We start from the raw sequence: 25137 nt of genomic DNA, 5'->3' as shown, positions 1-25137 counted from the left end.
ATTTTTGGAGATTTACATTTTTTTATGTGATGTAAATAAAAACTTTAAGTTCATATTATTTTTTGTGACAATAAATAAACTTATTGAGACTTAATCAAGAAATTCGCATGCTCTAAAGATTTTTTCCACACTTATGATGTATTACGTACACAGGTATGAAAACGACGCACTTGTGTTTAGACCCTGGTGCCGCACTTGTGTTTAGACCCTGGTGTTGGGCTAGCGGCTAGGGTGCCGGCTTAGGATCCTAGGATCCTGGGTTCGTAATCCCGGTCAATCGCTGAATTAACGCCAGGGGGGTTGACTCAGCCTGTCATCCTTCCGAGGTCGGCAAATTGAGTACCAGTTCACTGGTAATTCCCTGCTTGTCGTTAAAGGCGGCAAAAAGGGTTGGCGTCAGGAAGGGCATCCGGCCGTAAAACATTGCTTCAAAAAGGGGACCGAAAAACAACAACAACCACAGTTCCCGAAAAAGGCCAACCCCCGCTTGGGGGTAAGAATGGCCTCTAAAGGTGGTTTTAAAAATTTTTTTATTTATGATGTATTACGTCAAGGTTACGTGATAGCGAAATGTTAAGGTCAGATTCGGATTTGTGGGCACCAAATTAGTTAAAAACAGTTGAAAATAAGTCAGAACCAATTTGGCTGTTGACCAGTGGAATTCACCTACTGGAGACAAATTTAAACTCCTTGATGGAAGTCATTAAAAAAAAAAACTTGCACACGAGGTGAGTAGGTTCTAAACACATGATTTTGACCGTTTGTGGCTCATATAAATCACTGGATTCATAGATAAATTTTACAATTCCAAACCATCTCCAAAATAACTTTTATTCCTGTATGATTTATGGATCAGCTTGCAAAACATGTTCTTTCCTTTTGGCATCAATTATTTATTATTGTAAAGCCAGACGTTTGTCTGTTGGAAGTAATATTGAAAATTAAACATGTCAACTATACTTACTACATCTTTGCTAGATTTCAGACATTGGTATGTTATAAATGTGGTTAGTGTGGACATATGAAAAACGAATGACCCAGTAGTGTGCTTGAACAGCAATTGAGTAAATCTGGCAATGAAAACAACTTTGAAACTTTGAAAAATGAAAACTTTTGGCACCAGGTGAAAGTTGTGAAAATCAAATTGGTGATAAGTACGATGCTTGTATAGTACAAGAGGAAAACAATGGAATGGAGGTCAAGTACAGTCAAGCCTGTTTCATATGCTGAAGGAGTCGCTGTGAAAAGGATTTCACTCATTAGGAATAAAAGTAATCTGAACAGCTTTGATGTTAAATCCTGTCCTCCAAATGTAATGAGGGTATGGAGTATCAAAAGACTTTGGTAGTTGAAGCTCCAAGACCCTTATGCACATTTTCCCTCCCATCTCGTCTTCAGTTATCTTGCCCATTCTCGCGCTCATGATAAACTGAATCCTGTGGTGAGGCAGTTGCCGTCAAACAACTTGCATTCTCCTCCTGAAAGGCAAATCTGACAGAAGGCAACCTCAGATCATTCCACAGACCCCGCAACAAGTCTGTCCACTCTCAAAAGAGCCAAAAACAACATGTGTCCAATCTCAAGATTGAACTTTAAAACTTGTCTAAAACCTGGTGGTGCCTTGTCAAGTCTGTTTCTGGTGTATGCTCCACTTCAATTCCTTCCCTCTACTCAAATGGCAGCACAGCCGACTCCACTGGTAAGAAGGCCGAATGCCTCAATTCTGTGTTTGCTTCCAAATCTTGTCCCCAACCCCTCCACACTCATCCTTCCTTATCGTATCCAACTGCTAATGGACTCTGTGTTTTGCACCTGAGAAGGTGGAGGAGGTTCTTTCAACCCTCGGCTCTGACTCTGCAACTGGGCCGGACGACATCAGCTCACGTGTCTTAAAAACCTGCTCTGCTGCTCTTTTACTTCTTCTCTCTGCCATTTTCACCCTGTCATTTGTCCAAAATCATTTTCTCTCTGCTTGGAAGTCAGACAACATCACTGAATTCCATAAAAAGGTGCAAAAACTGATCGCCTCAACCACAAACCAATTATCATACTTCCATTCGTCAGTAGTGGAATCCTGTAGTAGTGGTAGTGGTCAGTAGTGGTCAGTAGTCATGGAATCCATCATCACAGTTGACATAAAATCATTCATTTTCTCCAACGACCTCATCTCAGATCATCAATTTGGATTCATACCAGATCACTCAATGCTGCTGCTTCTACTTTCCCAACAATCAATGGAGGCCCTCAATGTCAGACATGAGATCAGGACCATCTCCCTGGGCATATCTCGTGCTTTTGATAGAGTCTAGCATCCCGCCCTGCTCTCTGCCTATGGAATTTAAGGCCAACTCCACTCTTGGATTACTGACTTCCTCCATTCCCGAAGCCAATTTATGGCTCTCAACTGAATATTTTCTTCTTCTCTACCTGTCAAGGCAGGAGTGCCCCCAAGGCAGTGTTCTGGGCGCCAGCTTTTTCCTAATCTTCATCATTGATCTGCAAAACTGCATGCCAGACTGTGCGATGCAAGTGCGAACGGGCAGGCTTGCTATGCTCAGATACCTCTGGTTGTGGATTCCCATCATGTTGTAACAGGGAATCTAATGACAATGAGTAAATATTGTGGGCTTCTTAAGTTGGTGCTCATTAAATGTATTCCAGGATTTTTGTCTGTTTAGCAGATGCATGTATTATTACTCCCCCCAGGGAGTAATGCATTCGCTCGTGTCCGTGTGTGTGTGTGTGTGTGCGTGTGTGTGTTCGTGTGTTTGTGAACAAGATATCTGGAAAAGTTCTGAACGGATTTGGATGAAAGTTGGTGGGATGATTGCACTTGGGATAAGGAAGAATTGATTAGTTTTTGGTGAAGCTCAGGAAATTATTCCGGATCCAGGAAGTTTTTTGGGGATTTTTTTTTCTTTTTTCCTTTAAAAACCATTTTCTCTGCAATAATTGGACCGATTGAGAGCAAATTTTTACCATAGGAGGGACTCGGTCGGCAGAATATTTTAATGGTAATTATGACGTCACAGGTCACGTGGTTCGGCCGCCATATTGTTTTGAGTGAAAAACACTAAAATCCAATTTTCTCCAAAACGCCTGAACAGATCGAGGCCAAACTTTGCAGGCAGAATCGCATACCCATGACGAACAAAAAAGTCAGCGAGAATGACGTCATGCATCACATGGTTTCAGAGTTATGACGTTTTTAAGCACAAACATTTAAAACCTAGCTCCTCCCTCATTTGTGATCCAATCGAGGGAAAACTTCAGAAATCTGTTCAGCATATGAGTCTACTAAAATGTCCTTTTGGAATTTGCGATAGGTCACGTGGTTTGGCAGATATCGTTAATTAAACGCAAATAATAAAAACATTTATATCTCTTGGACCACTTCATTGATCGACGTGCAACTTCATACTGTAGTAGAAGTCATGAAGAGTAACAAGTGTGCAGAATTTGAAGATGATTGGATGTACGGTCTGGAAGCTGGAAGTTGTTATTGCGTGAAGAACAAGAGTCTTCGACTGTGGACGATTAATTATTTATCACATGTACAGACTTGCAGGCATCGTTTGACACAATCTCCCGGGTTAAGTTGAACCTCAAATAAAATTATAATTCCAGATTTGTCAGTGGCTGAGGTATATTAACAAACGAATAAAACAGATTTGGCAAAATTCGAACTTTTTAAAAAAAGATCGCATATTCACCCAGGGTTGTGAGAGGCTGAAGAAGAAGAAACCTCGCATGGGCTTCCCAGACCAAAAAATAATTCTGGCTCTGCGATTTTCAGGTTTATTTATCTATATATCTACATATCTGGGCAGTGTCTGTTGTCACTGAACTACTCCCTGAAACTTTTGTTTCTGTGGTTGTGAAGTGTTTTTAATAACGTGGTGGTGGTTTTGAATCATGTGGTGGTGAGGTATTTTGAATTATGTGATGGTGAGATGTAAAATGACGTGGTGGTGAGGTGTTTTTAAATCACGTGGCTGTGAGGTGTTTTTAATCTTCTATATATTCTATATATTCTATATATATATATACAGACTTGGCATTTAATATGGAATATTTTTTTTTGTGGGGGTGAACTTACTTTTCAAGATGACTGAGAACCACAAGTTCATTGGAATTATGTTGACATTATTCTAGATTTTGTTAATGTGACCTTTAAAAGAAACAACAACCACATTTGACATTTCGAAGCAAATAAATTGATCCTTGAAAGTGATGTAAACTGATATCGAACTCAATTCACAGACAGTACTGTGTTAAACTTCTGTGCGTTTTCCAGAAGTATCTCTTTATTTTGCACATTAGCCAAAATTGTTTTTAACAAAAACAAAAGTTAAATTACGACTGGGATTACGGACAGTAAAATTACAGTTCAGTACTTCGTGTAACCCCCACGAGCATTCAGGAGAGCAAGTACACGTCGAGGCATGCTGTTCACGAGATTTTCCAAGGTTTGGACAGGAATCGCTTGCCATGCAGTTACAATAGCCTGCTGCAATTTACGCACAGAGGCAGGCTGCTGGTCCAAGTTGTCGATTTGACGTGTTAATTCTGCCCACAAGTTCTCTATCGGATTCATATCCGCAGACATGGCAGGCCACTTCATATACTCTACACCACGGTCAGCAAGAAAGTGTTGGATCATGCAGGCACGATGAGGTCATGCATTGTCATCTTGGAAGACAACGTTTCCTCGAAAGGCTGCACGAATAAATGGAAGCAATGTTTCTTCCAGAATGGCCCTGTGCTTGAACTGGTTCAGGTTTTCATTCAGAACAACCAGGTCAGTTTTTCCCCCTGCATGAAAAGCAGCCCAAACGGTCACCCCACCACCTCCAGCTTGGACTCTTGGCACTATACAATCTTTGTTGTCGGCTTCATGCACTTGTCTGCGCACTCGGACGCGGCCATCTTGACGATAGACCAGAAATCTAGACTCGTCACTGAAGATCACGTGATTCCAGTGTCCTGGCTGCCATTGACGGTGCTCTCTGGCCCACTGCAATCGGCGCTGGCGGTGTTGTCTGGTCAGACGTGGCTTTCTCAGGGGACACCTGGCATGATAGCCTGCTTGAACCAGTCGTTGGTTGACTAGCCTTCTGGATACAGGCACATTTGTCAGTTGCTGCCACTCAGCCCTAAGCCGATTAGCTGACTTGGTACGGCCATTGCGGACTAACCGGTGCAACTGGCGATCATCCCTCCTTGTGGTTCTGCGGGGACGTCCTGGCCTCGGTATTGGAGTAGGGACACCCCTCTGAGCATTTCGTTCCAGGATATTTGACACCTGACCTTGAGTGATGCCATACTGCCAAGCAATAGCACGCTGTTTCATGTCGGAATTTCGTAAAGCCACCACTAAATGACAAACAGCATTGTCGAGTTGACGGACCATCTCCAGGGAAAGTGGCAATAACTTTTGTCGATGTGCAGCAGTTGTTTTCCACTAATACAGAACGCAACAACCCTTATATACCCGATTGTGAAGCCAATCATCACATTTACCTGTCCGTACATTTTGTCATGCCACCTGTGATATAATCCTGTTGTTGACTTGCTGTGACAGACAATCAGTGACATGGTTCTTTTAACAAATAAATCACCGAAGCATAAAAGAAACTCACCAGATTGATATACCGAGTTCAGAAAGTAAACCCAAGACAAGAAAAAAAAAAATATTCCATATTAAATGCCAAGTCTGTATATATATCTATCTATATATATCTATCTATATATATATATATATATATATATATATATATATATATATATATATATATATATATATATATATACTGTATATATATATATGTATATATATCTGTGCAGCGTCTGTCCTGTCCTGTGTTGTGTTGTGTTGTGTTGTGTTGTGTTGTCCTGTGTTGTCCTGTGTTGTCACTGAACTACTTTCTCAAACTTTTGTGAAATCGTACCAAACTTCTGGAATGCACATATGTCTCCCGTCGGTATGTCCTAAGGGTATTTGTTTTGAAAAAATTTCCAAATTTTTTTTTTTGGGGGGGAATTTTTTTGGGAATTTTTTCTTTTCTTTTCAACTTCAATTGTTTATAAAATGTGATATCACGTATATTACAAATACATTTGTGCAAAATAATTGTTTGAATTATGATTGGTTTAAACCATGACAAAACGGCAACTCGGGTACAGTCATTTATCTATACTAGGGCATTGCCCGTACTATATCTATATCTAAAATTATATCCCCCCCCTCTATTTACATGAAATGGTTTGGTCCAAAGCGAACGGCTTCCGGAGTTTGGTAAAGAAATCGCCATCGCGTGCACAAACGCGCAGGAAAGCGAATGAATCGCAAATTCGTTTTTATTAGTTTTAAAACATAGTTTAACGCCAACATAGTTTGCAAACGTGAAATAAATGAATACGCTCTCAAATGTGCCATCCGAGGCAGAGTGTGTCCGCCACGTTCGGCACACGCGATAGTTCGCTGCTCTCTGATTGGTTGAATCGTTTTTTGGACATAGCTCGGTAAGTAATTGTCCGATTAATATGAAACCTTGAAAAGGCACATCCTCGGGTCCCCAGCAATATACCTGGCAAGTTAAAAGTATATCGGACCCGTGGTTGTCGAGAAACAGCGGTCACAGACAAACGTACAAACAGAGATTACTGGAATTATAGATAGATAGTGGGGCAGATATGTGAAAAAGATGTTCATTTCCGGCAGAAAGTGTGAAATTTCGCATACAGGGGTATTTTGGGGCGCTGATTTCAAAAATTGGCGGATCCAAGAGATCTAACCAATGGATCGGCCGCCATCTTGAATTCCAATATGGCCGCCAAGACGAAATGTTGAAATTCCCTATCTTGGGTTCTAAATGACCTGTGGTGCTGAAATTTGGTACACAAGGGTATGTTGACATGCTGAGTTCAATAATGCAATAATTTGAAATGTCTGACAAACGGTATGGCCGCCATTTTGAATTCCAATATGGCCGCCAAGACAAACATCGATGTTTTCATTGCTTTAATAGCACAGTGTACGGTAATGTCATAATGTTAAATCATTTGAGCATTATTATGATAACTGGAAAATTGTTGCATCTCAAATCTACTGATGGGTTTGTAATTTTGTCGAAGGCAGTAGAAATTTGGGAAATTCAGCGCCCCAAAATACCCCTGTATGTGAAATTTAACACTTTCTGCCGGAACTGAACATTCACATGACATTCCAATAATTTATTTTTTTTATGTTTTTTCTCTTTCAGATCCAATGTCGAAATCAAAGAAAACATCGTCAACAATTCCAATGCCAACAGACTGGAACATTTGCGCTCTTTGCCAGAAACGTTCTGAAAATGAACCACTAAGAGATGCACGTAAGGGCAGCAATCAGTCGTGTCTAGACGTCTACGAGAATCTTGCTCAAAATCTCAAGGCATTGAATGATTTAGGTGCCTTGCCTTGCGGGATAAACATTTCCCGACTAGATGATGGTTGCGGTATTGCAGAAACCCTAGCTGCGCATGCTGCCAAATGGCACAAAAACTGTTATGTGCAGTGCAGCAGCTCTCGTGTGGCCAGGGCTGAATCAAGGGAAAGAAAGCAAAGTTCAGACCTTAAACTTGGTGAAGAAACTTACTCGCCTGTTAAGAAAAGACTCAGAACAAGTTTCAAATCTCCATCCGTTGAACAGAGTACTGCTAGCACATGTTTCTTTTGTGATAGCATTATCAGTAATGAAGAAATAGTCCACAGAGCGGCAACAAAAAATGTAGATTCCAATGTTCGATTGATGGCAACAGAATTGAGGGATACAAAATTCCTGGCTAGATTGTCTGTAGGTGATATGACGGCATCAGATGCTGTTTATCACAAGAAGTGCATGACTGTTCTCCACACTCGATACAGATCATTTGTAAGAAAGAATGAGGAAGCCAGTTCAAGTGAAAATATGCCACCAGAATCAGTAGCTTTGGCCGAATTGATAGCCTATTTGGAAGAAATGAAGTGTACAGATGACAGTTACACTTTCAAGTTAGCCGATCTCACAAAGCTTTATACAGAACGTCTGGCTCAACTGGGAGGTGATATCTCAAAGAGGATTAATTCATGGTGACAGTTGAAATCACCACATATGAGGAAGAGAGAGTTGGGATGGGTAGATAGAAGTTGGTCCATATTATCAGACAGCGAGATGTAGATGGAGTCATCACTGTTTGGTGGACGGTACAACACGCATATGAACAAAAGGTGGGAGCGAAGGGGAAGCCGTAGCCAAAGGTATTCCTGGGGGTGAGGTGGAGAGAGGGCAGTGCAGGGCGAGTGAGGAAGAGAGTTTTTTATAAATATAGCAACCCCACCTCCAGGACGAGGCTCAGGTCTATCATACCGGAGGAGGGAGTAACCTGGGAGAGATACCAAGGAATCAGAGACATCATGAAGGAGGAAGGTTTCTGTTAAGCAGATCACGTCTGGTTTGTCAGAAGCAACCTGTATGGAGAGATCAGTTAAGTTTGAGTGAAGGCCCCGGATCTTTGAGGTCCATACTGTTAAGGAAGAGGAAGGGGGAGCATCGGATACAGAACAGGGGGGGGGGGGGGGGAGCGGTAGGGCAGGATGTGGAAGAGGAGGAAGAGGTAGGGAGAGCTGTTGCAGGTGTGTCAGATATTACAGAATAGCTTGGAGAAAGGGAAGAATGGGGCGGACAAAAGCTTTGATGGTGTTTGGGTGAGGCGCAGTGAGGTGTTATTTGAGGAGGGGGAAGAGTGAGGCAGAAGGTTGAGGAAGATGAAGGTGAAAGTTGGAAGGGGGAAGAAGCGGGGAGGACGCTTTGAGGAGGAGGGGTGAGAGTGGAGTCTAGGAGGGGAGGAGTGAGGGAGAGTCTCGGAGGGGAGGGGTGTGGGGAGAGTTTAGGAGGGAAGGGGCAGCGGGGGAGATTTGAAAGGGATGGGTGTTTGGGAAGATTTGGGGGGGAGGGGCAAGGGGGAAGATTTGACAGAGATGGGTGATGGGGAAGATTTGGAGGGGAGGGGTGTGATTGGATTTTGAAAAGTGTACGATTTATGGGAAACGAACATTTATTGCAAAATGAGTTTCTTGAGACATTCGAGTCAAAAATACGTTTGAGGACGCTGAAGGATGGGTGGAGTTCTGGAGAGTTTAGGGAATGAATGAAAGATGCACTGTAAGAGAAAGATGCACTTTTTTTTTGAATGAATAGAATTGGTGAGCAAGTCGAAAGCATCCTTTTATAGAAGAAGTAGAAAAAAGTGTTATAGAATATGACATAATAATAAAGTTCTTCAGGGGACAGATGAAACATGTATTAACAACTTGATCACGTGATCTCGAACAACGTGGTCGAAGAACGAAAGAACAAATAACGAAGAACGAAAGAGCAAAAGAACGAAGAACGAAAGAACAAATAAGAACGCAAAAGCGGATAAGAACAGGGAAGGAAAAAAAAATTTTGGTTTTTTTTGAGATTTTAAAACAAGGGAGTATGGGTGAAAAGACCGTGAAAAACAGAGACCGAAAGTAGATGCAGCGTGATCGAAGAACCGCTGAGACAAAAAACAAAAGCCTCAAGCCAAGGTCTGAGGACACGGTAGCCGACTAGTACTACACTAGGCCTCAGAATACACGATACGAAAAAACCGACGATTCTGTACACAGGTATGAAAAACCAACACCGAGAAACCTATTAAAGTCACCCCAATAGGTACATACACCGAAAGAAAGATAAAGATACGACAAAAACACAAATGTGAAAGATCACTTAGCTTTGAAAGCGTGAGCGCATGGAACAGCTTCGAAAAGACGTGACCTCGCCGTGATCTCGCGAGATCGTGACCTTTACTTTTGTGACCGTGACCGTGATTTTGTGACCGTGACCGTGATCTCGCGAGACTTTTAATGTGATGTAAATAAAAACTTTAAGTTCATATTATTTTTGGAGATTTACATTTTTTTATGTGATGTAAATAAAAACTTTAAGTTCATATTATTTTTTGTGATATTTTATAAAGTTCATATTATTTTTGGAGGTTTACATTTTTTTATGTGATGTAAATAAAAACTTTAAGTTCATATTATTTTTTGTGATATTTTATAAAGTTCATATTATTTTTGGAGATTTACATTTTTTTATGTGATGTAAATGAAAACTTTAAGTTCATATTATTTTTTGTGATATTTTATAAAGTTCATATTATTTTTGGAGATTTACATTTTTTATGTGATGTAAATAAAAACTTTAAGTTCATATTATTTTTGGAGATTTACATTTTTTTATATGATGTAAATAAAAACTTAAGTTCATATTATTTTTTGTGATATTTTATAAAGTTCATATTATTTTTGGAGATTTACATTTTTTTATGATGTAAATAAAAACTTTAAGTTCATATTATTTTTTGTGATATTTTATAAAGTTCATATTATTTTTGGAGATTTACATTTTTTTATGCGATGTAAATAAAAACTTTAAGTTCATATTATTTTTTGTGATATTTTATAAAGTTCATATTATTTTTGGAGATTTACATTTTTTTATGTGATGTAAATAAAAACTTAAGTTCATATTATTTTTTGTGATATTTTATAAAGTTCATATTATTTTTGGAGATTTACATTTTTTTATGTGATGTAAATAAAAACTTTAAGTTCATATTATTTTTTGTGACAATAAATAAACTTATTGAGACTTAATCAAGAAATTCGCATGCTCTAAAGATTTTTTCCACACTTATGATGTATTACGTACACAGGTATGAAAACGACGCACTTGTGTTTAGACCCTGGTGCCGCACTTGTGTTTAGACCCTGGTGTTGGGCTAGCGGCTAGGGTGCCGGCTTAGGATACCTAGGATCCTGGGTTCGTAATCCCGGTCAATCGCTGAATTAACGCCAGGGGGGTTGACTCAGCCTGTCATCCTTCCGAGGTCGGCAAATTGAGTACCAGTTCACTGGTAATTCCCTGCTTGTCGTTAAAGGCGGCAAAAAGGGTTGGCGTCAGGAAGGGCATCCGGCCGTAAAACATTGCTTCAAAAAGGGGACCGAAAAACAACAACAACCACAGTTCCCGAAAAAGGCCAACCCCCGCTTGCGGGGAAGAATGGCCTCTAAAGGTGGTTTTTTTATTTTTTTTATTTATGATGTATTACGTCAAGGTTACGTGATAGCGAAATGTTAAGGTCAGATTCGGATTTGTGGGCACCAAATTAGTTAAAAACAGTTGAAAATAAGTCAGAACCAATTTGGCTGTTGACCAGTGGAATTCACCTACTGGAGACAAATTTAAACTCCTTGATGGAAGTCATTTAAGAAAAAAACTTGCACACGAGGTGAGTAGGTTCTAAACACATGATTTTGACAGTTTGTGGCTCATATAAATCACTGGATTCATAGATAAATTTTACAATTCCAAACCATCTCCAAAATAACTTTTATTCCTGTATGATTTATGGATCAGCTTGCAAAACATGTTCTTTCCTTTTGGCATCAATTATTTATTATTGTAAAGCCAGACGTTTGTCTGTTGGAAGTAATATTGAAAATTAAACATGTTAACTATACTTACTACATCTTTGCTAGATTTCAGACATTGGTATTGTTACTGACGCGGCATTAGATGTTATATTGACCGAGCGGTGGTGTATTTAACCGCGTCCGAACAGTTACTCCCCGATTAAAACCCGATTCCACCCGACGTTGACCAGATCGCCCCACAGATATTCAATCGGGAAATCTCTAAAGCGACCGAAAGAGAATGAAAAAGAAGAAGAAGAAGAATACGGAGGAAGAACAGATTTTATTATACACACACAAGCAATGGATGGAAGAAGCAGTAACACAGCGAATCGTTAACTTACACTATTCATTTTTACTTAGCCCCAAGACAACGAGTAGGACAGGACGTTCACACTTACACAGGGGATATTGCAGGCAGATAGGGCTTGAGATGGATTGCTTGAGAGGGAGGCAAGGTCGGGAGGCCGCAGTTCGCAATTCCTCGCGGTTTTGGCGGGAAACCCTCCGTCGTGTATCCGCTGCGGTAGACGTCACGCGCTGGTTCGGCACACCTGCTCCTCTTCTTGGGGTGGAGCCGTCTCCCTCCTTTCAGCGCGTCTCTCCAAAGCTGGTTTCCTGGCCGAGTACCTCTCCTCTTTGGCTTGGAGCGTTTCACATCTCACCGCTTCTCTTGGTGCAGCCTCTTTTCTCATCTCCCAGTGTCATCTCTTAAAGCAGTCCCTTACAGTCGCTTTTATCACCTCGGGCGAAATCAAGCCGCCGGCTCGGAGGGCACGCCTACCGGGTCGCTCACCGCGGTGTTGATTGGCTGTTAGGGCTGGTTCACTCCTTCCCTCTTATGACGAGGTGGAGACACGCCTTTCTTCCCCAAACCTACCTCGTGGCCAATGGTGGTTTGAAGAAAACCGCCCAAAATGCGGAAGGCAATTGGAAGGGAGGTTTTGGGGAAATTGGAAGGGCCTACGCTTATTTTGTTTGATATAATGCAAAGTCAATCTAGTGGGAAACACATATTTAGCCTACATGGAATAAGGAAATACACTATTTAAAAGATATATCGTGACCTGCGTGTAAGTTTCATGGAATTAACTAGGACGCCGACTGCGACCATTATTTACATTAACAGGGTGTTACCGTACTTTTGTAACGTTCACATTGTAACGTTTCCACATTCGTTACACGGCACCCTCCTTTCTTCAGGCCCGTGCTCGGGCCTATTAAACTTTAACTTAGTGTGACACGTAGGTGTAATTCCCTCTACAATTAACCTGACCCTGAGTGTGACAATCTTAAAACACAAATAAGTATGTCCCCCTATTGCATTGCATCCTGTCTAACAGACTCAAGCCCACAGCTAACCGAATTACGGAATTATTCTCAAACTATACATTTACGGTGGGGAGCATTATTTACAATGACGTGATTTCTTATTTACAACGCAACCCAGGACCTGTGTTTTTTTTTCTTTTTTTTTTCTTTTTTTAGGGAACAAGAGAAAGAAATTCCTGTTGGGAGGGAGGAGACAGCACGCATTGCATCGATGCACCAGTACCAATACCACCAAAGCACCCAAAAGCACCAAAGCACCACAAAGCACCAAAAGCACCAAAAGCACCACAAAGCACCAAAAACACCACTCGGTGCGCAGTCACCATGGTTCATAATAAACACAACAAAACAACTGGTGGTGGTCTTCTCTTTCTCTGCTGGGCCGATGTTCTTCCCGACGTCTTCTGGCTTCATGCGGCCTAGTTGGAAATAATAAAAAGCACAACTTGTGTCCATTTTTATTTAGGGCCTCAGGGGCCAACTAAGGGTGGTCCACCTGTTTGGCATAGGTGCCACCTTACCGAGGTCCGCAAGCAAGATTCCCTGGCCACTATGGCCGGTCTCCAACAGAGGTGCCCTGCCCCAGAACCTGGGGTCCATCAAGTGGTACTTGGCCGCAGAACAGCGGTCCATACAGTGGTACATCAACGCAATGCATGCTGGTTCTGGGAATCTCGGGCGCACAATGGCCACCTCACGCACGCCCCCATCGGCACCCAATGGCGCACAGGTCATGTGGGAGACAAAAGAAAGACAATTGAGCGAGGGGTAAGGTCACAAGGGTACACGTCAATAAGGCAATGCAAGGCGAAATGCGTACGGAGGGCGAAGTGAGAAAGCTCGTCCCTACCGTACGTCACCCCCTTGTCACCTACCCTACCCTTACCCCATATGTACAAAAATCTACCCATTTACAAATTCGTCACTACTGTCACGTCTTCCCCATATTTTCCCTATACCAAATTCGTCTCCACAATCCCTTTACTTCAAAATTTGCCATCACCAATTCATCATCAATCCTCATAAGGAGGGAGAGATGGAATTACGCACAATGTCACACCCACGTCATGATGCGTCTCACAATCCAAACATTTGCATCATAAAAAATAATCAAAACATGGCATGGTGTGGAGTACCTGTCACCTCAGGTGAGTGGATGCAGATGGTGCGAGGAGATCCTTCATCCTAACTATCCTCTAAATGACTTTAACACACTTTACACTACCCGGGGTCTCTCCCTGCCAATCCATTGGCCAACTTACACTCTGGGTTCTAAAAACCAATTCCCATTGACCAAACTGTGGTGCCTCTCAATTTGGGGTCTCACTCCCCCGATTCATCTCACGGTGCTCCCGCACAATTTCTGGGCTGCGACGTCTAGCCCTCCCAACAGGTCTACCCACCTGCACACCTCCACCACTGTAGTTGCCACCCGAGCTTACCTAGCTCCTCACCCTAACCTAACTAACTGGGGACAGCCCCTCTCCTGGCTCTGTCACCCCATGGTGCCCTCTGGCACTGGGCTACCCGGGTCCGTCCTCCGGATCCTCGGGCCCCATCCACAACAACTACTACCGGCTCCCAGAGCCCACCTGCGGCCTCACCTGGCCGACATCCTCACAGTGGTGGAGCGCCCAAACAACTACACACACTAACAGGCTACACGCCCAGCCATTTCCGCAACACTAATGCACCCATCCAAATACCATTCTGTCACCTGCACCACAGATGCCAATATCCAACCACAATTTACCTGTACCCTCTACCTAACACTTACACTACCCACCCCGGGTATCCGTGATGGGGTTCCACTCTTCCCCCATTCACACCTTCGCACCATCCACTCCACTCCACAATTTCCACCATTCTCACTCCATGACCATCCATTCCAATACTCCAGATATTCCACACTACCATTTATTCCACACAGCCACATACACCTGTTGTTGCACACCTGTGCCCTCACACCTGGTGCCACCTGCACCCTCCTTTCTTCCTGGACCATTTGGTCAACACAACACGCAATCACCACTACTCCCTCATACACTGCTCCACACACCTGTTCAGTTGCACACCTGTGCAATCACACCTGTTCCATTCTCACCTGTTCAATCCTCACACACACGGCATCATCTCAGCTAACTACCCCCCTCTGAAAGTTGCGCTTCCTAGTCGTCCCTTTAAACTATTGCGCTCCCACGTCATTATAATCCACACTAATCTACCTGCGTCCCCACTACAGGTATCAGTCACTAACTAAACTTAACGTTACCTAATGTCATCTTCGCTAGGGCCCTATCAATATCCTAACCCACCCGGGCTAGTTTTCACTGCCATACACCCCATAGACTATTGCGCATTTGCCCCACCTTCTGTGAGGGATGACAGCGTTGCCATCCCACCACAGCGGGGCATCTCACTACCATCCCCCCAGTCCTCTGACGCTACGAGCCCCCGTCGCAAGAGGTACTGGGCCCTGCCTCGGCATCTAGAGCCGAGGCGATCCATGAGGGCGCCTGCTCGCCGGCATAAGGTCTTATCCGGTCGGCATGGACGATCCGAGGGGGGGTCCGTGGCCCCATTTTGATCTTAATGACCACGTCACAGATTTGCGACAGGACGACTCCCGGGCCTTGCCAGGGGGAGGTGAGTTTTGGGCACCTTCCCTTCCGCCTCCGGGGATTAAAGAACCAAATCTTCATCCCCGGAGCGTATTGACTCCCCTGGCTCCGGTCGTCGTACCTGCGCTTCATCTTGGCCCCCGCCAGATGGAGCTGGCGGTGGGCGAAGGCATGGACCCGCTCCATGCCTTCCTCCAGGTGACGTGCGTAGCCCTCCCTCGGCGGTGTGTCCGTGGTGTCTGGCACGGGACCGCATAGCAAGTCGGCGGGAGCCCGTAGCTCCCGCCCATACATAAGCAACGCTGGACTGCATGCGGTGGCCCCGTGCTGGCTAGTTCGGTAGGCCATCAACAGGTACGGGAGATGTTCGTCCCAGTCATCCTGACGGGTGGTGGTGAACAATGCCAGTTGTTGGATCAATGTTCGATTGAACCTTTCCACCATCCCGTCAGATTGTGGCCGCAAGGGCGTGGTCCTGGTTTTTCGAATTGACAGGAGTCTGCACACATCTTTTAGTAATTGGCTCTCAAAATTTCGACCCTGATCGGTGTGCAGCTCCTGTGGAATCCCGTGCCGACATACAAATCCTTCTACGAAGGCCTGTGCTACCACCCCCGCTTCTTGGTTGGGGAGGGCATAGGCCTCCGGCCACTTGGTGAAATAGTCCATTACAACGAGGATATACTTATTACCTTGGCGGGTGCGGGGCAGCGGTCCTAGAATATCCATAGCCACCCGCTCAAGGGGGGCCCCCACCTGATGTAATTGAAGGGGGGCCCTCGTCCTCCGTGCTGGTCCCTTTTTGGCAGAACAGGCGTCGCATCTCCGACACCAGTCCTGTATGTCACGCCCCATATTCACCCAATAGAACCTCCGGCGGACCCGAGATATTGTCTTTGTCCTGCCCAAATGGCCGCCGGAGCGGGTACCATGCACCTGTTGCAATATGACGTTCTTGAATTTGTCAGGGACTATCACCAGCCAGGAAGTTCTATCAGAGGGAACCTCCACCCATTTGCGATACAAGATGTTGCCTTTCAATTCCAGGGTCTGCCACTGAGCCCAATACGCCTTTGTTTGCGCCCCGAGGGGGGTGACCTCTTCCCCCTTTGGTCTTTGCCCCAATTTGACCCATTGGAACACCGGCCCCAGAACAGGATCCTCCTGCTGGGCCGTGCTCCAAGCCAACTCTCCAAATTCCTCGTCCGCGGTTAGTGGCAAAATTGGCCCTCTCACCCGGGTTGCCCGGACGACGGGAATCGGGGCGGAATCGCCCAATTTGCTCCCTCTCCTCGTGTCTCGCACAAAATTTACAGTTTTCCCCCAGACAAGGACGCCGAGAGAGTGCGTCCGCATTACCATGGGCCTTCCCGGCCCTATGGGCCACATCAAAATCGTACTGCTGCAACTTTTCCAACCACCTTGCAATTTGGCCCTCCGGTTCCTTGAACCGAAGGAGCCATTGCAAGGAGGAATGGTCAGTTCTAACCAAAAATTTCCGCCCGTACAGGTACGGGTGGAAATGGTTCATGGCAGCCAGCATGGCCAATAACTCTTTGCGAGTGACGCAATAATTTCGCTTGGGCCGACTTAAGGCCCGACTATAGTAACCAATCACTCTCTCCACGCCCTCCTGTGTCTGAGACAAAACTGCGCCCAATCCTTCCTGGCTCGCATCCGTGTCCAGGGTAAATGCCCCGTTGCTAGTGGGGTAAGCTAGAAGGGGTGCGGATGTTAGACACCCCTTCAATTTTTGGAAGGCCTCGTGGCACTCCCGTGTCCAATTAAATCGCGTCCCCTTCTCCGTAAGCCGGTGGAGGGGACGGGCCAACTCCGCAAATTTTGCCACAAAGCGCCGGTAGTAGGAGCAGAGTCCTAAAAATCCCCGCACCTCTTTGATGGTACGTGGTGCGGGCCACTCCTCTACCGCTTTAATTTTGTCTGGGTCCGTTTTTACCCCCTCGCGGCCGATCACGTGACCTAGATAGGCCACCTCTCTTGCAAACAAAGTGCACTTACTCGGGTTCAGCTTTAACCCTGCCTGTCTGAGGCACCCGAACACCTGGTCCAAATTAGCTACTGCCTGGGGGAACGTTTTGGCATGTACTAGGGCGTCATCCAGGTACACCAGTCATGATTGCCATGGCATGCCGCCTAGTACATGCTCCATCAATCTTTCAAAGGTGGCGGGGGCGTTACACAAACCAAACGGCATCACAGTAAACTGATACAGTCCCTTACCTGTGGAAAATGCCGTTTTCTCCTTCCCTGCCCTATCCATCTCCACCTGCCAATACCCACTCTTGAGGTCCAAAGTTGAGAACCAATTTGAGCCCGCAACGGCATCGAGGGTGTCATCAATCCTTGGCAGGGGATATGAGTCCTTGAGTGTCACGTTGTTTAGCTGGCGATAGTCCACGCAGAACCGCGTGGTCCCATCCTTCTTTTTGACCAGCACAACAGGTGACATCCAATGACTTCCCGAGGGCTCGATCACACCTGCGTCGAACATTTTTTCAACCTGCTCGTCAGCTTCCGCCCTCTTGCTCCAAGGGAGCCGTCGGGCGGCCTGACGAATAGGCCGGGCCTCACCGGTGTGGATCTGATGTTTCACCAGGCCCGTACGTCCAATATCCTCGGTGGACAAGGAGAAGAGGTCCAAATGGGACCCAACCAGTTTGTGTAAGGCCTCCCTCTGGGTACCTCCCAACTCTATGCTACTACGATTTACCATCTCGCAAATGGGATCGGGCCAATTCCTAGAACTTATTGAAGGCTCCCCCTGGGGCCGGCTCGGCTGGATGTTCTCGCCCCTCACTGACGCGACTTCTCTAACTGGGGTGCAGCCAGCTATCTTCGTGCCCCTTACTATAGTGCGTGGTTCTGTGCTAATATTAATTACTCGGACGGCCACTACCGGCCCGTCCATTTTTACAAGGGTGCGGCCCACGATTAAACCAGGTATGGATCGCACTGCCACCGGTTCGACCAGGCAGCAGGATTCCTGCCATGTCGGGCGGGCTAACCATCGGGCCGGCACTACGGCCTCGGCCCCCGGAGGGATGGTCACGGCCTCAGGAGCCTCCAGCTCCACCCTCTCGGCCGTGCTCACCCCCTCCAATGGTAGCTCCTCCACCCCCCATTGCAGGATCCCCCGGCCCAAGTCGATTTTACAACCGCCGGCAGTCAACAAATCCAACCCTATTAAGCACGGGTCGCACACCTCCGCCACCCAAACCTCTATCTCTTGCTTTACCGATCCCAACTTGAGGGTCACAAAACCACGCCCTATGATCGGAGCCGTTGCCCCGGTAGCCAGCTGCAAGCTATGATTTTCCAGACGCTGGATTTTACCCCAGCCGTCTGCACTCGAATTAAGGACCATGGGGCTGATGATCGTGGCGCTGGCTCCCGTGTCCACCACGGCGTCTACCCCCACGCCGGCAATTTTGCACCGAATTGTCAAACTACCCGTTCCAATTTGGCCACAATGAATGACCTGTCGCGTCAACGAGGGCTTCTCCCCATCCCCTACTGCCGAACACCGCCCTGCATGCCCGGCACGTTCTAGTTTCCCGGGCCCTGGCGGGGGGGTGTCTGAGGTCGGCTAGGCCGATCGATACGGGGCGGAGTTGAGGGCATCGGTTGGTGGGGAACGTCCCGGCGCGGAGCTCGACACTCCCACGCACGGTGACCCATCCGAGCACAATTATAGCACCTCACCTGGTAAGGTGCTTGCCTCCGGTATTCCAAATTCCCCCCCCCTGTATGTCCGAATTGGGGTACTCTGTCGGGGACTACCGGGGGCCACCACTGGGGCCGCCTGCCATGGTCCAGGTCCCGCTAGACGCCGATCCACCAGCCTCCGAACCATGCTCTCCAGGTCAGGGCCCCCGTCGGGGGCGGGCCCCCTTAGGGGGCCGCCCCCCATCTCGGGCCCCACCTGACGCACCGCCACTGCATGGCGCTCGTCTCCCCGGGCCAGGGGCCTCGCTGCTTCCCAACGGGCTGCAGCGTCGGCCGCCTGACTCATGGTCTGCGGGCGCCACATGGCGAGCTGTTGTCGGAGCTCCAGATCCGGAAGGGCCTGAATAAAGTGATCCAGCGCCAGGCTTTCCTGGGAACTCGCTGCCATGTCCGCGTGTGCAATCCCTACTGCGCGGCGAATATCGTGAGCAAGTTCCCCGATGGTCTCCTGGGGCTTGCGTTTTTGCTGCGCAAGTTGAGCTTTAACAAGCTCGCTTTGCTGCTCAATACCGAAACGGTTAATTAAAGCCGCACGGAGAGCTGGCAGGGTGAGAGCACCTGGTGGTAAAGCTGTCAGCACCTCCGCCGCCGCACCGCGCAGTGCCCCTACCAGGTGTACTCCACCTTCGTCCGGATTCCAACCGTTGCCTTTACACACGTACTCAAACTGTGCCAGGTACGCCCTCAAATCACTCGCGCCGTATGACGGCAAGAGTGGGACTTTGTGGGTGCCCGAAGGTCGGACCCCGCGCGTCACTCCCTGCGGGATCAACGCGGGACCAAACCGCTCGGGCTCCCACAGTACGCTATTCCCGGGGGGCTCCCGCGCGTCCCCCGTCCCTCCAAATACTACCCCCCGTGGTGTCGATGCCTGGACCCACTCCATACCGCACATTCTTGCTCACCAGCACCCCCCTCACTCCCCATAGCCAGACCTCCTTGTACACCTCCTCTTTCCACACACTTCGGACCAGTCATACACCTCACCATTGGTCCCTCACGAACACCCGGGTCTAAATCAACCCCCAAGCCGACTGAAGCTCCCCTCACATCATATACATTTCCGAATATATCGCCACTCACCTTGACACCTCGTCTCCGCACCTCCTCTGCCACCTGCAAACTCTTTATTTGGTTAGTGAGCACCTCATCACGATTCGAGCACAGACCTTGTACCAATTCCATCACCTCCTCCTTTATTTCCTTTTTAGTTTCCCTTCGTCTCTTCTTAATTTCACTCACCCCTTCTTCCACCTCCTCTAATTTTTCCTTTACTTCCTTCATCTCCCTGTGCGCCCCCTCTATCTCTTCCTCTAACGCCACTTTAACCGTTTCTATGTGCATCCTCACCTCTTGGTCCTTCGTCTCCATTACTTCTGTCACCTCCTCCAACTTCTTCGTCAACCCCTCATGTACCATCTGACATTCCTTTTGTGTCGCTATTAATTCGTTCTTAATGTCTTTTTGTGTCGCTTTTAACCCCCCGATTATTGCCGTGTTCTGTTCCACCTGGTCCACTAGTTCCTTTTGTCCCACTGTCAGCTGTTCTACTCCCTTCGTCAGACCCTCTATTCCCCCCCTGTAACCTAGCCGTATTATTCCTTACCTCTTTCTCTATACGCTTTTCACCTCGCTTTACCTCCTCGCGTACCCCCGAGACCTCCTCACTTACACCTCGTCGTATCTCCTCTTTCATCTCCTCCCTCTCTTTTGTAGATGCCACCCTCATCTGTCCCAATTCATCCCTCTGAGCATCCAGTTTGGTTTCTACCCCGATTCTCACCTCCTCTATCTGGTTCCCCATCTGTTCGATTTCCCGGGCGGATTGCTCCCCTATTTCCCGCAATTTGTCTTCCATCCTATTTTCTAACCCCATTAACCCATTTTTCACCCCCTCTAACCCATTGTCTAACCCCTCAAATTTCTTGTCTAATCCCTTAAGATTATTGTCTAACCCCTCAAATTTAGCTTCTAGCCGTTCCCCCATTTCTCCCATTTTGCCCCCCATTTTGCCCCGCAATTGCTCACTCTGAGCCCTCATTTGCTCACTCTGAGCATCCATCCGGTTCCCCATTTGTCCCATAAGGGCCCCCATCATTCTGTTTTCCATTTTCTCACTATTAGCCCTTATTCTGTTTTCCATTTGTTCCATACTGTCGTTTTTTTTCTGCATTTCCACCATGAATAGGGCCATGAAGGCTTGTATTTGGGCCGCACTCATTGGTTCCGTGGCCGTGGCCCCCTCAACCACGTGCGCGAGAGCGCCATTTTGTGCGTCTGATACCCCCTCAACCACATTGCCAATGTTCTCCTCCTCTCCTTCCCCCACATACATTTCCCCGAGGTCCTGGGTCGATTCCACCCCGTCTATCTCTCCCACCGGCATCCCGTCGCCTTGACCAGCCATGGCGCGATTTCAAAATTCGGGTTTTGCTTTGCAACACAAATTTTCAGCAGCTCGTAATTTTGAGCGCGTTAAGCGCGCTTCGGGCCTCGTATCCCACTCCTGACACCAATTGTTACGGACGCGGTTAAAGATGTTATTTACCGAGCGGTTGGTATTACCGCGACCGAACAGTTATTCCCCGACTAATACCCGATTTGCCCCAAACTTTGGCCGGATCGCGCCACCGCTATTCAATCGGGAAAACTCTAAAGCGACCGAATGCAAAGAGGAAAAGGAATAAGACGAGGAGACGTACAGAAGAGTAATTGGATTTATTATTTACACATATAATCAAGAAGAAAGTAGTCACGTTTATTTACAGACGAGATTAGATACACAGTGCAACGCTAGCTTACCTACAGTCTTAATTAACCCAGGGACAGAACAAACACGGACAGACTTACGCGGGGAATGATGATAGGGATGGCAGGTGATGGATGGCTTGTGGGATAGGGAGGTCCAACTGGTCCTGCAGCTGATCGACTCGTGGGCAGCCGCCGCTCCTTCGCGGCCCTGCTCCAAACTGCCGTCCAGGCCTCACGCTGCTGTGGCTGCAGTTTCGGTGGCTCCAGCTGCAGCAAATGCAGTTTCAGTGGCTCGAGCTGCAGAGAGTGCAGTTTCGGTGGCTCGAGCTGCAGTTCAACCCTGGACTTCTTTCGCAGTTTCTCTGTCGTCAAAGCTCATCTCCCTTCTCTGCTGCTGGGAAACGCCCTGCCGTGGGTTATATAGGCCCCACCCCTCCACCTTCGCGAACCTCCTCGATGTTTCTTTCCACACCCTCTCCAAGTCCAACCCCTTGTTCGTGGTTGGTTGAGTGGGGCTGACTCACTCCTCCCCTCTATGACGAGGTGGGGACCCGCCTTTCTTCCCCAACCCTGCCTCGTGGTCAATGGCGGCAATTGGAGCGGAGGTAGTTTCCAATTGATGAAAAGGGGGAATGGAGGTTTTGGGAATGGGAATGAAGGGAATCTATCTCTTTCACTTGGTGCAATGGAGTACTTCTATTAATGGGAGACACAGCCTTACCCTAAAACACAGAATAAGATATAACTATCGAACAGGGGTATTCTATGATTGGCTGACGTGTATGCTTGTGGACTAATTATGGGACGCCCTTTTGACCTTTACACAGCTCCGGAGGTAGGAGGCGCAGACTCGAGCAATATTCATCACCAATTTACCACAATACAACACAATCAAAAAAATACAGTCCTCATATCCGCAACAATATGTAACATAAATCTGATTACTTGCCTTATCCTGATCCCCCTATCTCCCGGGGTCCATATTTGTGTCTATTCTTATCAACTTCCTATGGTCTATCAATTCGTTCCAAAATACCACGACCAAAGGTTTTAACCAAAGCTCTACCAAACTATTTCCAATGTGAACTCAAAATACTAGTGAAACAATCAATTCAAAGAATTAGCTTCAAAGGGTCAACAAATTCATTTTATAAACAGATCTAATTTTCTTTCTATTGCTATAAGGAAAAACGATAGTTCTTCTAAGTCTTTGTAATATTTCATTTAATTTACCCAGCATTGAAGAATTTATTTACTATTCATTCCCTTTCTGTTTACCAGTAACTTTGTTTAGACTCCATAACTTAATTTGATAAATCCCATGTGTACAGACAGCTACCACTTATGGAAACCCCTATGTTTTGTAGAAAATATCCAAATAAGTGGTTTTACGCCCTCTTAACTGTTGCTCATCCATTTTATGCACCTAGTGAATACTACTAACACCTGTATGCCAATATAGGTGTGCCAGATTAACAAAATATGTTGCAGGTACACGTAACATTGCGTTCTGAGGTTGAATAACGTAACAGCGCGTTCATGTCTGCCCCTTGGTTTTAAGATGCACAATGCATTCCGTTTTAAAACTTACAATAGTTCAATTCAGCAAAATTTTCTTTATTATCTACCCATATCATCTATGCCTAAGACATATTCATACATACAGCACAATTTATATGCTGATAAAGTCCAGTTTATATATGTTAAAATCCATGAGCAGAGTACTCTGGGAAGTCAGTATAAGACCTCTTCCAAATTTGGCTAATTTTGTACTCCCTCATTTTGTTACGAAGCTCATATCCATAAATAGCTGTTATTCTCATATAAATTCTATTTAAAAATGGAATCCCTAAACTCCATACAATTGTAGTATTAATTATTGGCTGCTCATAACCCAGCACATCAAATCGTCATATTCCATCTCCCTTAACAAAGGAGATAATTTTCATAATCAAATTATATTTCTATTTTATTTTACGAATTCTCTGGATATGCGATCCCATCCACATGAAACCATCTATCTCCAGACAAGTACATTGTCGGTTTTTAACGACCTTGTAAGATTGACACACAAAAAACAAAAACATTGACACTCAAACATACACAAACCCAAGCATTATGTATGAGGTGTGTTCAAAAGGTATCCGACCTTTGTTCATAAAAAATACTCGTATCCAGATACAACAAACTTATACTAATGTCCTTCAAAGTAGTCCCCTAGGGCTGCCACACACTTCTCCCAACGGTTCTGCCACTGTCGGAAGCAGCGCTGGAACGCCTCTTTTGGGATGGCGCGCAGCTGGTCCGTCGCATTCCGCATGATGTCTTCTCTGGACTGAAATCTGGTCCCTTTCAGGGGCATTTTCAGCTTGGAGAAAAGCCAGAAGTCACACGGAGCCATGTCGGGAGAGTAGGGAGCCTGACGAAGCACAGGTGTGTTGTGTTTGGCCAAGAAACTCTATCAAATGTGAAGAATGGGCGGGTGCGTTATCGTGATGGAGCTGCCAATTGCCCGCTGCCCACAGGTCCGCCGTTTGCGTCGCACAGCATCACGAAGGCGACGCAGAACCTCTTGGTAATACTCCTTGGTAATGGTTGTGCCGTGTGACATGATGACATGGCTCCGTGTGACTTCTGGCTTTTCTCCAAGCTGAAAATGCCCCTGAAATGGACCAGATTTCAGTCCAGAGAATACCATGCGGAATGCGACGGACCAGCTGCGCGCCATCCCAAAAGAGGCGTTCCAGCGCTGCTTCCGACAGTGGCAGAACCGTTGGGAGAAGTGTGTAGCAGCCCAAGGGGACTACTTTGAAGGACATTAGTATAAGTTTGTTGTATCTGGATACGAGTATTTTTTATGAACAAAGGTCAAATACTTTTTTAACACACCTCGTATATATCTGTTTACGTTGGAACCATTATTAACAGAGCAAGATGTGTGTCAATTTTATTTTTTATTTCGTAAAATTTGTCCCTTAATGTTTTAACGCTAATCACACACATGGACAAAAAGTTTATTTTCAGAAACCCCTATAACGTCTCATTGAAATTACCCTTTGGTTCCTACAATAATGTATCCAAATTTGACAATACATCCATTTACATGTCAGTCGACCACTGACCTATCAATCATGCAAAAGAATAGTCCAAAATGCCC

This window comes from Myxine glutinosa, chromosome 13 (assembly GCF_964187855.1).
Source record: "Myxine glutinosa chromosome 13, kmMyxGlut1.1, whole genome shotgun sequence".
NCBI classification, from domain to species: Eukaryota; Metazoa; Chordata; class Myxini; order Myxiniformes; family Myxinidae; genus Myxine; species Myxine glutinosa.
Note: the sequence above shows the minus strand (reverse complement) of the source record.